The following is a 10,657-nucleotide window of genomic DNA, read 5'->3' as shown; positions in this document are numbered from 1 at the left end:
AAAAGAGACAGATCTTTGTCAGATGTTTGGTCACAGAAGGGAAGATCTCCTACAATCAGTGAAATATTTATAAATCATAGCAATAAGCTATAACAGGGTGTATCTTATTAAGCTACTGGGACGTAACCCGAAGTAGAAAACCTACTCTGGACTGCAGTAGGAATTGGGTTAGACCCTTGATGCTCTGAAAGGCAAGAATAAAAAGCAAAACGTTTTCCCTGATCACTTGTTAAGACACACCTTTAATACTTACATTAAACTGTAACTTATGCATTTTCAAGTCTTATGTGCACATAGTGACAATGGGGCTTGGTAAAGCATCCTTCCAGGAGAAGCAATCCTGAGGAAAACATTAAGACAAAAGAGATAGGAAAGCAGTATTAATGATTTTCTCCAACTCCCCTTTACAAATGTCACTGGACTATGTGAACAAAAATTTCTCAAAGGCTTATAACTTGACTAAATTTGAGGGACTTCTCACAGGAACAGCATGAGGTACACTAAAAATAAAAAAATTGCCCCTTATTCATCAAAAGACATCAGGTATCTACTCCAAAACACGAAGACATTTCAGCTTTGCAATAAACTATTCTAAATTTTGCTCTGTGTTTACTGTCGGAGACAAAAGAATCAGTTTTAGGCACTGAAAAAATTACAAGCCACTAAAACCAAGGCTCTGCAAGTTACATTTCAGATCTTTCCCCAAAACTACCAGAGGTAGTAAATAACAAAGATGGAAACCAGCATTCCCATAAACATTTAAAATCTAGAACTTTAAGGTGAATATTTAATGTGATAATATACAAATAACTGACTGGAATACTCCAAAAGTTGTGTATAGCTCACATATTTTCCTATTCATTATCAGATTTTTCCAGAAAGCAGTCTTTGTTCTGAGAGAGAAAATTAACACTTATTATACTATTTGTCTCTTAATTAAACCGTATCTTAAAACCCAGTAATTAATGAAAAATAAGAATGGACAGTCTCCAATGTGTCTACCCTTGAACTCTACAATCAACAATTAACATTAATTAAATTTTTTCTTTCCACAAATGTTTGTTCCCAGTCTCCCAATTTAACATGCTGTTCAAATTACCTCACTCCTTCAATCCTTTTAAGCACAATTATAAAAACCGAACAAATATTTTCACCAAAAACAGATAAGTTAAATATTACAAGCTCAGGAACAGCTAAAATATATACGGCAGCATTTAAATACTTATTTTCTCATCAGACAATTTATTCTTTAAACCTAAATGATGGTTATTTTTGGAGAGCAAGAAAAGGCCAAAAATGGTTTTCCTTGCAGCAATCACTAACTCAACACACGCCTTTCATTTCAAGTTACCATAGCACTGCAACCAAAGACCATAAAAAAAATCTCCAAGCTCCACTTTGAGATCGTTCACCAGAATGTAGATTTCTCTAATCTTAACTCCGAGGGCAAAATCCTGGCCTCAGCGAACTCAACGGCAAAACAGCCACTATAGCGCAGGAAGGCGATGAGTTCTCTCGAATAGCCCACGGGAGACCTTTTGAAGCCAATTACCTCTGCACCAGCTCCTCTTTGAAATGTGCTTTTCTTATGCAACATTTGCCCCAGCCGACACTCACATCTTTGTGGGACTAAAATAGTTCAGTTGTCTCTGGCAAGCTAGTCCTCTTAACAATGCATGTGTTAACAATCTATTCACACATATTCCCTTCAGACTACACTGATGGCCATATTAGCGTCTAGCACCCAGACACCCCGGGCTGACACTGCACACCTCAGTGACACACACCTGTCATGCAGAGTTCTTGCTTCATCTAAGCAGATTTTCCCTGCAAACAAGAGCCCACTCTTAGGCGGTCTGTCTCCTTTTTCACCTGCACTTCAGAGGAGAGTCCAACTGAAGCGGGTTCTCTCGTCCATGTATCATCGTACTTTCCCCAGTCCCCTGAGGTGAGACACTCCTATCATCTCAGTTTACCTTCCTGTATGTTTGTCTGCAGACCTCAGCCACATCGGACCATGGTTAGCTGTCCAGTACCGCATGGAAGGCAAGTCCTCATTGGGGGGCTTTCCATACTCTATTCTGCAGCAAGAAGCCACTCAGTTCCTGCAGGATTCAAAGACACCTGCAAAAGCAAGAATGTTTCAATTAATGAAAAGCTCCTTAAAAATGAAAGAGCTTTTCCTGCGATGGTCCCAGCATTGAAGCGTCTTCAATGCCACATCTTAGAAGTTAAGGAGAGTGGACAGATAGTACTTTCTGTCTTCAGGTACTACATCCGTTAACTTTAGGATGACACCCATCCCTGAGACAATGATTTCATGCTTGTAATGACGCTCTTACAGTTCAGTAATTTTATAGAAGTGAAGGCAGAAAGGAATCTGATTTTTATGTCAAACTACATTGAAAACAGTGATATTGACTATTAACATTCATGTCAGTATTTCAAGCGAGGAAAAAAAAAATCCTAACACATTTGTCAAGGAATAACAGACTAAGCTAGAGTCAGCAGTTTAAAACAACTGGCTTGTAGGTTAGTCACAGTCTGAGCAAAGATTTTCTCAGATTTTTCCAATTCAAGTTGGAGTAAGAAAGCTTTTCCAATTTTATTTACAGTTTTTAAGTATTCAGAAACAGACTCCACTGAAGAACAGTGAAGGTTTTTTTCCATTCTAGCCAAGAGATTCACAAGGGATTTATGAAGGTTTTACTAAACACAAGTAAGAGTCATCAGGTCACAGATACCAAGTTCCCCTCTTAGTGCAAAAATGTAAATGCTACTGGTCTACAAGAATATAAAGAATTTTCTCACTGTACCACATATAAGGTAAAGTCTTTATATTTATTGTTATAGGACAATCAGCTACAAGGCCCTCTAGTATTTTAGAGCAAAAACACATGAAATTTTTAGCAGCAATTCTCTGGAGGGAAATTTCAAGGTCACTAGAACAGTCGTTTATATAGATAAAAATATGCTTATAATTAGAACAGACTTCTTATATGATCATTTCTTATTTCTTATTCATGTTAGCAGATTGCAGAAAAGGTTTAGATACTTGAAGACACAAAACGGTAATTGATATTATTTTAATTCTGTATTACAAAGAAACAACCTAGAACTAAGTTTAGAACTAAAAAGCTACACTGTCTCCTTCTCAAAAGTCTAAGCAGCTATAGGGAACTATTGATTAGTAAGTAGGTAAAACCACACACAAAGTTAACAAGTCATTCCTGAGTTCACAGCAGCACTTGAATATTAACACACAACATGCAGCAAATGAGGTTATGCAAGAATTGGAGAAGTGAGGAGGTCTCAGATGAAAGTGGTAAGGGCAAGCTCTGGTCCATTGAATATCACATTAAAATTGGCCATCTAGAGTTTTAAGTCACTTCTACAGGAGTTTGTGACTGTGACCCTGCTCTTGGTGCAGCCAGTATTTCAACTATGGAGTCTACCTGTCTAAGTACACTCAGGCAGCCACTAACAGGAGTCAGCTGGAGACAGTTGCTTTCCCTCAGCTGATAACCAAATCTCCCAGTTCAGTCCCCCAAGGAGAAACACAGAAGATGCATCCTACCCCCTGCATTGCCTGCGTACACAGGAGAGAGGGGACAGACCCTCCACAGAGTTCTGATACACGATTTATTATTTCACCAGTGTGAAGTTAGCCAGACCCTGGCCAGTCTCATCCTTGAGCCTACCACCACACAACTGCCAGTGCCCCTACTTCATTAAAGCAGTCTAAGATCTACATGGACCCTATCCTGTCTTTGGGTATTATTTGCATAGTAGTAGGTTTATGTGCCTGGGAACTGGCACTGCTTATGCTGTCCCCTTTCTAGAAGAGAGAAAACAGATGAAATTTCTGTTTCTGGGGCTGTCAGTCTAGCTTGCTTGCTTGTTCTGTTTGCGGTTTTTTGTTTGTTTTAAACAATAATGCTATTAAAACTCCCTCTATAAGCAAAGACAGAGAAAACTGATCAAGATGCTCTCAATTTCATTGCAGGAGTCTCTGAATTACCTTTGGAAACCAGAGCCAATCTTCACAGATATTCCCATGAAACCTCTCTGACTGAAGAAATTACTAATAAGGTACAAACCCTATCTTCTTATAAAATTCAGTATGAAATAACACAAGAAACATTTCTGGGAAAACATAAGCACATATTGCATTAAGTGGGTAGGTAACTAGCAGACCTGGAGAAGGGCTTGCAGGCCCTAAAGCTTATCTATTCTCCCTCCTCCCAGTTATGTCAGTCAGTCTAATAAGAAAAACTGCTTTTCCCTACAAATTTTCTCTTGCAGAAACTTGGACCTATTTTTTTCGAGAATGCTCTAGTCATTCCCCCCACATACACCCCTTTGTGGTTTGTACAGATATTCAGATTAAGCCCTACCCTGTCACATTCAGGAGAAAATGAAATTTTCAGTGAACTTGCAATAATAGGCAGTCCTAAAGACATGGGATGCAACAACCACTGAGTCTCATCTGAGAAAGTAGGTTTTTTCTAATAAAACTTGTGGATCAGCATCTAGCCAGATTAAAGAGAGAGAGAAAAGAAGGATTCCAGGCAGGAGAACAGAGGTTAAAGTAGAGGTTTAAACAGGAATGCTTACACTGGAAGGTGTGCATGATCTTACACAAGGGTTAGAAGATGGAAACTAGTCTAATTTACTGTGGAGGACAAAAAAGGGGACAAAGCATCAATAGTCTCTATTTAGGCTACTTGCCTTCCTTGCCTTGGGCTTGCTTTACACACTTGCAATTTAAGAAAAAAAAAAATATAATGAAGCTTTTGAAATCAGGCATATTGAAATGCCTCAGTTTTGCTGCAAACCTTCTGATACATCAGCCATTATCATGTTAAGCATAGAACAGAATTCTCAGTCTGTGAAGGGAATATTTTTGCTCTCACTGTTTTGCTGTGCCCTTCCCTGGGGCCTCGCTTCGTCTCTCAATTTACTAAATTAAAGGCTATTTAGTAACTAATTCCTATCAGTCACTGTTCAGTCCAGGTCCTCAATAAAGTGTTACTGGCAAGGCTGCAAAACCTGAGAGAACAAGCTGGGGTATCAGGCTCTGGATGCCTTAACACATTTCTTGTATAAAGAGATGCAAACAAGAAAGCCTCATATATGAGTTGGCAATAAAACACCTCAAACTTGGGAGCAATGCTTGAAAAAGAAAAAAGTTTTATAGTAGTAGTAATTTCTCTCTCCACATAGTTCTACCGACTTAAATTATCATTACTCTGAACTGCAGAACTTTCTAACAAAGCAAATAATGGAGTGACAGCAGAAGGGTGGGGGGCTTATTTATTTATGCATTTATTTTTTATTACAGGAAGTTCCTGGAATGCAGGACAGACAGTCATTTCAATCTAACAAAAAAATGGTGAGTAAATAGCTACTGGAAGATTTTTCAGGATTTATGAAAGCAACTGTCCTCTACAAGAGTTAGATTACAAGGAAGAGCAGACCATCCCCAATGCAGCAGCAGGAAAACATGACTGGGGTCACTGTCACTCCAGCCTAATGCAACAGTCTATTACTTTGCAGTCAAAAATCAGTGACTGCAGTCATAACCACTGTCCTGGACCTGCATATTGCACAAAGTTGTCCATAAAATTACTCATGTGCATAAGTAGTCCCACATGGTTCAGCGGGTCTCATTACGTAAGTGTTAGCAGGGGTCTTAGGTCAGGATACTGCATTCCTTAAACCAGACAGATTCCCATTGAAGTGATTAGGAGCGCTTCATTTGCCAAATAGAAAGAATTCCACAGGTATTTGAAGTGTGATACAAATTTACTTTGGCCACATTTCCACCTTTCTTTAATGTTTGCAGGAAAAAAAGCTATTTCAGTGCATGAGTATTACTGACCAAAGCAAATTTCAGACTTACATTCACAGGTATTTGCACCAGAAGTTTGTGTACGCAGCTACTACCACACACATCAATTATCTGACCAAATCATAATGAAGCAACAACTCAAATTTCTTTCACACACACATTTACTGACTCCCAAGGGCATGTGAGATTTTTGTTAATTTTTATACATACAAAGAAATCGTTGCCCTTTTGCAACTGAAAGGTGGGCTACATTCAGTGCCAGGTAATCATTTGGTTTGAGCAGTGAGCAAGAGCTGCAACAGTGAAATGCAGTAAATTAAGCAGACATCTTGCTAAATCAGCAACACAGGATTGAACCCTTAGTGCTATTCACTACAAATGGATCTATTGGATTATGGGTCATTAGTTCAACCACTTTTAACAAGTACAACCAAATAGGAATGTTATTAAACATTTATCTTCAGGGGCAGATTTACTGGAGAAGATAAGGAGATTGTAGAGAACTGCCTATTTCAGCATGCATTCCTGTCATAAGCACCTTTCATTCATAAAAATATCTCAGGAACCCAAAGCATCCTACAGATGTCTGCCTTTACATGCTGATGACTGCACTCTGGCACGCTCCAGACGCTGACCGGTTATTTCCAATACACATTATTTGATAACCTCGTGCTGCTTTCCTACTCCATGCTGTCAAGACAACAGGGGCAAACTTTTTTGAAAAAAATACAAACTAAAAGCTGAATTTCCCAATATTCAGTCAGTCCTAAGGACACCAAGACACCGAGCTTGCTCCTAACAGCAGGCCACCCAGCATTTTTTGAAAGCCAGAACAATTATTTAGAAATGTAATTTCTGTCTCCTAAGGGTTTATTTAACTCTTACCCCCTGCCTCCTTCCGACCCTCCCACTGGCTAGAGCAGGAAGGCACAAGGCAAAGAACAGGGCCTGCCTGCGAGCCCCGGGGATGACTTAGAAAAAACCGAGACAAAGAAATTCCTCCCAGATCTTTTGCAGGTCTTAATCGCAGGTCTTGAACAGACTCCCCAACCAATCTGTAACACAATGGCACCAACAAAAGTGGCAGAAAGAGATCTCCCTTAACAAGAATGGTTTGTCAGGGCAAGGACAGAGAAAGAACATCAGAAGAAAAACAGGAACAATTTACTGTAGAGGGGAATGGATCTTACCAACTGCAGCTGAATTGTCGCTGACTTACTAAGAAAGAGGGTAATTAGACAAAAGCAGTCTCTCTCCTTTCGCTCTGAGGTCAGTTTGGGTTCTTAGAAATTTTTACCTTGGCCCATGTGCCATACAAAACTAAGGAATTAATTAAGCAGGAGGAGAGTGCAGTTTTCCTCACCCTGCTCTATTGTCTCAGCCTCTGCAAACACTAACATTTGTCACTGCTACAGTTTACACTCCTCCATATTTGTGGTGTCCCCACAAGAAATGAAAACTATTTAAATTTTCATTTAAAGGTCAAATTCCAGAAGAAAATAATCACATGGATTGGGAGGCTTTTTGTTGCAGGTTCCGAGCAAGAAGGTTGCAGCCAAAGGCGGAGTGTAGTTAGCTACTTTTGCCTTACCCTTATTCTGATGGTTTCCTCATTGCCTTGAAAGAAGGCTTTATCCTGATTTTAAAAGCTGTATTAGTCCTTCTAGGTTTGAAGCTATGAAAGAAGGCGGAAGCTTACTACAATATTCTCAAATTCTTTGCATTATTGATAGTCAAGAACTGGAAAGCTGGGCAATAAATAGAAATTGAGCCTCTTCTAGTTAAGATTAAAACAACAAATCTCATTCTACCGTAACTGATACATGAATTACAACATCAATAATTACTTTTGTTACAAAACAATTGTGACAACCAGGTCAAGAGCACCCATGACTATGCATCTAGTCTCTAGAGAGCCAAACTTAGTCCTGATTTTATGACGAAGGCAGGACCAAGAACCTGAAGAAGTCTTGTCTTCCAAGAGTGGGTCTCAGGCCTTTTCATATCCCTTTAAATGGGTCAAGACTTAAGCAAGCTAGATTGTTACTCCATTCCAAAAGTCTCGGACCTGTTTTTAAATAGTCACAGAAACACACAAACTGCACCTTAGCCAGCCTTGCGATATGAGGGATAGCTAGCTGAGAAAGAGAACAAATCAAAAGAAAAACCAAACCCCCTCAATCAACTCTTGAAATTCCCAAAAAGGCAGCATATTTCACTGCTTGCATTTTCATGGAAGGGTGTTGGCTCGGTTATCAACTGCCATGCCCTTACTAGCTCTTAAAAGTTGAACAAATGTTAGGAATGGTTTTATGACTGGACGGGGAAAGGCAGGAGATAGACTATTAAAAAAGGTATGGGAAGGAGTTAGCACAGAGCCAAAACAATCTTGCAGCTGCATTACATTATCCCAGTGGGAAGTTGCCAGGCTGGCAGCAAAGTTAAGCTCTATGCTCATGAAAGTGAAGCACTGATACCACCAGCCACAACTTGCATTAAATGAGCTTCCCACACCTCAATGCCAATCCAGCTCAGTCCTGATCTGCAACAATTTTGCTGTTCCAGCCCTGGGCCTGTTTTACAGAAAGTCTGCCAGTCAATCTGAACAAACTGTACATCCAAACTGTGTAGTGATTTATAATTAAGCTTCTTTCAAACCATCATGATAAATAGTGAGAATTGTTATATGTACGCAACAGCTAGCGGGATAGGTACTTCTCTGCAGTCTGCAAGCTGCTACCCATCCCATCGCAATCTGATCATAACGCTTGAAATCTATAACCCAAACGAGCTCCTATGTTATTCATGCTAATTATTTTATAGTACCACAAATGTACACAGTACTTTTTAAAATACAAAACAGAGACATTATCTTTTCAAGTTGGGAGAGTTTACATTAACTCAAGATAACAACTTTGGAAAGGAAATTTACAGAAATAACTGTGGTTATCTTGGAAAAGTTTCATAAGGTAAAGCACGATCAAGAAGCAGTACAACGGATAAATATCAAAAGGATAGGCTATGCATAGGGTAAGATATGGCAGAAAGCCTGAAACTTTTTTCATGTCCTTGTCAGCATGACAGAGGCTTAGCGTGCCAGCTGAATGCTTTCTTTCACCTGCAACTGTATCTCCATGGTCACCCACTAGACCTTTCAACACCATCCAAAACCTACTGCTCCCAGACACTGCCAGAATTTGTGGAGACCTTCCCTGCTGATATAAAAGTGGAGCCATAATGCAAACAGTAGAGTGGAACCACAGAAACACAACGAACCTACTTCTACTTCTTTACTGTTTCATAGGGACACAGGCTATGTTGTTGGTTTACAGTTGTACAGCTCCTCCAGGTTACACGAGCTCTCAGGGAGGCACAGATGTCAAAATAATACAAATTTCTGTGCCATTTAATTCAAAGCACTTCATAAAGGTTAACAAAAACAAACCCTGAGCTATAAAAGCAAGTTATAGATGGGATCACCTCACTAGTGAAATGCAGCTGCTTCTGCCCTGCAAAATTGCAGCTAATGGTTCACAGCAACATTACACAACCATCCAAAGCCAGGAAAATACTGGCTATCAAGCCACATTCAGGAGTTAACTTTCAATATTTGCAGTTATGAGAACTATTTCTGAAAATATTTCAGATATTAAATATCATTCATTGTAGGTCATGGCTCTGAAATTCTTCTGGTCATCTTTACAGAAAACTCTACAGTTTTTGGAGGCAGCTGTCCAAAAGAAAGGAGAGCGTCAGAACTTTAGAAATAAAAAGCCAGTATGTTTGGGTTTTGCATGTACCGTTTATGTGAGCGTGTTGCCTTGTATGTTGTCATATACCTGTATGACAAACTTAACTTGCCAACCGAAGAAAATGGAAGCTTTCAATTGTAAAAAACAAAACAGCAAAACCAACACCCACGCCACAGATGATTGAATTTTTCAGTAACTAGCGGGCTGGATAACACATTTCCAAATAGCAGAGCGACTAGCATAAAACAGCTCTCATAACAAAAGAGATTATATTTAAGAAACTGGGCAAATCTTCTGTTCAATACCCGTGTCCTGACCAGACAATGGTGTTTGCAGCCAGGCAGAAATCAGTTCCTTCACAGACAGCTGTTCTTTATCAGCTCAGATAAAGATGTAGAATGATGATATACAAACATATCAAAGTTGAAAAGAGTACTTAATTTCCAAACTAAAGTTTCGCTAGCTTGAGGCATGTTAGAAAGGCCAGATTATACTCTACCTTTTGTTTGTTTGTTTAATATCAACAGTCTACCCTATGCTGAGAGGAACATAACTGAAGACCTTATGCAAGGGATCTTATAATCCGAGAACACAACAAAACTTCCATGAAAGAAGTCTACTCTCACAGATCTTATTGCAGAAGCAGTGTCTGAGATGACAGTTAGAAATCTTCAGAGGCACGGTTTGATATAAATTTAAAGCAATAGGAAAGACGACTAAGTCGTCTTCCTGCACTATGTATCCTCCCACAATCACATAATACTATCATGCACCTGGAGAGTTGCATCTGCCACCAGAACAATAATATTTAGCACTTTCAGAATGCAAAGAACAATACAAAACCCAGTTTATGTAGTCTAAACACATAGTTAATATTCCTATGGGGAAACGAAGTCCAAAGAAATGAATACACGTTCTAAATTCCTTGCATTGACCCACAGGCCCCAGTTTAGTGCTGTTCTTGGTGTTTCTGATCTTTGAACAGTCTAGTAAATAGGCTAGAGTTAACACATCAGTGTTGGTGAGCGAGTTAATCAGTTCTTTGGTTATA

General features: G+C 39.3%; 1 protein-coding gene across 1 annotated transcript in view; it reads right to left on the bottom strand.

Annotated features, from left to right (window-relative positions):
- Window positions 1-269: 269 nt before the first annotated feature.
- SUMO1 (small ubiquitin like modifier 1) overlaps window positions 270-10,657 on the bottom strand; it is a 46,218-nt gene continuing 35,830 nt past the window's right edge. The window contains exons 6-7 of the transcript XR_012674143.1: window positions 1,977-2,124; window positions 270-340 (exon numbers count right to left, since the gene is read on the bottom strand). The gene's annotated coding sequence lies outside the window, so the exon portion shown is untranslated. The remainder of the gene's footprint in view (window positions 341-1,976; window positions 2,125-10,657) is intronic.

Source organism: Calonectris borealis, chromosome 6 (assembly GCF_964195595.1).
Source record: "Calonectris borealis chromosome 6, bCalBor7.hap1.2, whole genome shotgun sequence".
Taxonomy (NCBI): Eukaryota; Metazoa; Chordata; class Aves; order Procellariiformes; family Procellariidae; genus Calonectris; species Calonectris borealis.
This window is presented reverse-complemented; position numbering and strand designations above follow the sequence as displayed.